Genomic DNA, 3,929 nt, shown 5'->3' with positions numbered 1-3,929 from the left:
ATAAATAAATAAATAAATAAAAATATTTATTTCCTCCTCAGGTATTACCTTCCAGAAATATGAAATTTGTCCAGTAGAAATGAAGTTTCTAGTTGTCTTCCACCTAGATTTCTCTATGCTTTATCATTGAACCAACTTTATCATTGGTCTCTTTAATTATAGAGTCTAAACCATCACATACTGGCAATAACCAGGAGCAATGTCAGTAATTTACAATGTTTGGGAGTCTATGGGACCTCATTGGACAACAGTTCCAAAATAAGTAACTCGTTCCTGGCACTGGACTTTTTGTTTGTTACCCTATGATGTCTAAAAGAATCATTGCCTTCTTGTTACAGGGTAATTATATTTTAACTTTTTATGTGTGTTTATGTATGTATTTTATGAAGCTTCAGTTGTGGTGGGTTTTTATATGACTTTAAAAAATAATTTTAGTGTTAATTTTGTCTCCCCATATTCTTTCCTCTTTGCTGATCTCTCACCTCCAATCCTATTTAAATCTTCCTGTTCCATTATTTCCCTTTACCCTTTTATACTTTTTGAATCTTCAGATTTGTTTATTCTAGTTAGAATATCCATAGAGGCCAGAAAATTAGCAAATAGCTTATGTTTTGAATGCTTATTCTTTAGATAGTGGTGGTGTTTGGAAAAACTATGGAACTTATAGATGGTAGGATTGTAGTCTGAGGTTTTTGTCCTGCCCAGTTCCTTCAACTGTTAAGTCCCAAAGAAATCACACAGAGGTCTACATTAGTTATAAACTGATTGTCCTAGTAGCTCAGACTTATTATTAACTCTTATAACTTATATTAACCCATTATTCTTGTCTATGTTAGTCACGTGGCTCGGTACCTTATTCAGCGAGGCAGTTACATCGTGCTTCTTCTGTGGCTGGGTCATAGACTGCAGACAGATGGACTTCCTTCTTCCCAGAATTCTCCTGTTCTCTTTGACCCACCTCTACTTGTCTGGTTGTCCCATCTATACTTCCTGCCTGGCTACTGGCCAATCAGCATTTATTTAAAATATAATTGACAGAATACAGACCATTGTCCCACACCAGTAGGGCCTGGCTGGCAGAAGTCGGAAACTAAGGGTAGGGCTTTGAAGGTTATAACCTAGCTCCTAGTTTTTACTGTTATTTTTTCTTTCTGGTCACCATGTGAGCAGACACTGCCATTTTTTTGCACCTCAATACTGTCGTGCCTTTTCCATCAGGATGGACAGAAATTGTTCAAATTCAAGAACAACATATGTCTTTCTTTCCTAAGTTGATTCTGTCATAGAAATACAAAAGGACTACATATAAATTACTAGTTCCTTCCAAATCAAACAGAAAATTAAAATTGAGCATAGACACCTGGAACCTGCAATAGTGATGTCTCCCATGATGATGTACAGCCCCAAAGGAACACTATGACCCATTCTCTTTGTTAGCAATTAGATTAGGATTGAGAGTGTGAGGTAATTCTGGTGATGAGAAGTTTGCCATGGGATTTCCTATATAGATTCTTCTTTTTTAAAAAATATTTATTTATTTATTATGTATACAATATTCTGTCTGTGTGTATGCCTGAAGACCAGAAGAGGACACCAGACCCCATTACAGATGGTTGTGAGCCACCATGTGGTTGCTGGGAATTGAACTCAGGACCTTTGGAAGAGCAGGCAATGCTCTTAACCTCTGAGCCATCTCTCCAGCTCCCTATATAGATTCTTCTAACAATAAAATAAATACTAAGAAAAATATTCTTACTCTTTTGACTTTGCCTGGGTATGATGTCTACAAAGTGCCAGACAGCTTATAGCTATGAGAAGAATAAAATGAAGGGAAAACCACTGCACAACCAATGCCTAAATGAGAGATGGAATGGAATGTATCTGTCCCTACAAGGAAACAGCTGAAACAAAATTATCAGGAGTCTTCTTGTACTTGAGATATCTATCTTGTTTTGTGTGATAATTATTCTTACTGTTTAAGCCATTGTTTCTCCAAAAGAGATATTGTTAGAAATGTGAATTCTTGAGCCCCACTCCTAACCACTGAATCTAAACCTCAAAGTGTTAGAGTATAGTAGTGAGGCCCTAAGATGTGGGTGACATCTGTGACACCTCGATCAGTGACATCTGTGACACTGTTACTTGAGGGCCTCTAGTTGCTTTCTCCTGTCAGGTGCAGATTGGCTGTGAGCTATGAAGGGCCTTGTGAACTCTGGAGAACTCTGAGGGTTTGCTTTCTTTTTTTGAGGCAGAGTGTCACTGCTTAGTCCTGACTGGCCTCAAAACATGGTATTCTAGCTTCCTGAGCTCCAGGGTCACAGGAATGAGCTGCCATATCAGGCTGGAACTCATTCATTGAAGATGATGATTAAAATGTGAAGCAAGCTTTCCCAAGCAAGCATGCCTTCTGTGATAGTGAAGGGAAAGCTTTGGATAGAGGCTAGTTGTGCAGAGGGCTGGCTTCCTGAGCCTATTTGCATTATTTTATGTTTAATCTTGAAAAACAAACAAACAAACAAGCAAAAAATGAAGCCAGGTGTCCTAATCCAATTTTAGGTAAATGTATTTAGTTCATTTGAAAAGTCAAAAATAGCTGAACTGTGGTGGCATACCTTTAATCCAGCCTGCTCTACAGAGTGAGTTCCAGTACAGCAAGAACTACATAGAGAAATGTCTCTACTTAAAGCTTGGTTTTAAAATGTTAAAGAATAGTTAATATTTACTGTATATCTGCAGCATATATTGGTTCATTTAATCTTGAGATGAGACAACGCTGATGCCAACCACTGCAGTTCTTGAAATTGCATGTGTTCGTATTGATACCTACCTCCACCATCTCGTCCACTAAAACTGGCCGCTCCTCTTACTGCCTTGCCTTCACTCGTTTCCAGGGCAGCTCACTCCTTGTGTTCCTCTTCAGCCTCATTTTTATCTCCTCTTACTCTTACCAGTCTACTAATGGTAACGGATTCTTGAGTTGTGTGATTGCTTGTTTTAATTTTATGGCTTTAAGAACTCCAAAGAGCTTTGCCTTCCAAGTCTTAAATATTTACTCTTATTATCTTAAATTATGTGTACTTGTGAGTACCTGCACATATGTGCAGGTGCCTGTGGAGGCCAGAGGTATCAGATCCTTCCAAGGCAGCATGGCATGGCTGCTAGGAATTGACCTCTGGTCCTCTGGAAGAACAGAACAAGCTCATAATCTCTGAACCATTTCAATCCCCAGCCTCCCACATGCATTCATCTAACACAGACCTTGATCCAGCAGTCTCCTTAGGACAGTTATCTATAGGCAAAGTGCATGTCTAAATATGGTGCAGGGAGTTATCAGAAGTACATTTATTTTTAACCAGCAGAATATCATTTAAAGGTTTATTTACACATGTATTTTATTTATATGAGTGCTTTGTCTACATGTCTACATGCTGGGAATTGAGCTTCGAACCTTTAGAAGAGCAGTCAGTGTTCCTAACTGCTGAACCAACTCTCCAGTCCGCAGCTAGTATTATTTTATTTGTGACATAAGCTTAATTGTTAGCTCTGTACTGTATTGTATATTGTTTTCTTTTCTTTCTTGGTTTCTCAGAACAGGATTTCTCTGTCCTAGAACGTGCTCTATGGACCCACCTGTTTCTGCCTCCCAAGTGTTGGGAATAGAGGTAGCAGCTTGCCCAGTCTAAGTGTTTTCTCAGTTGTTGTCCTTTCCCTTTCCTCCTTTTAGATCTTAGGTGTGATGTGCAGGGAATTTGGGTGACAGAAGACAGATCATTTTGAAAGTAACAATTCAATTCTTTCCCCATCTGCATTCTTCAGCATATTAAACCAGTTCTGATTTTTAGGTGTCATCTTTATCAGAAAGTGAGGAGTCTCAGGACTCATCTGACAGCGTAGGCTCCTCACAGAAAGCTCACGGGATCCTGGCCCGG

This window comes from Microtus ochrogaster, unplaced genomic scaffold (genome assembly GCF_000317375.1).
Source record: "Microtus ochrogaster isolate Prairie Vole_2 unplaced genomic scaffold, MicOch1.0 UNK59, whole genome shotgun sequence".
In the NCBI taxonomy this organism is placed as follows: Eukaryota; Metazoa; Chordata; class Mammalia; order Rodentia; family Cricetidae; genus Microtus; species Microtus ochrogaster.
This window is presented reverse-complemented; position numbering follows the sequence as displayed.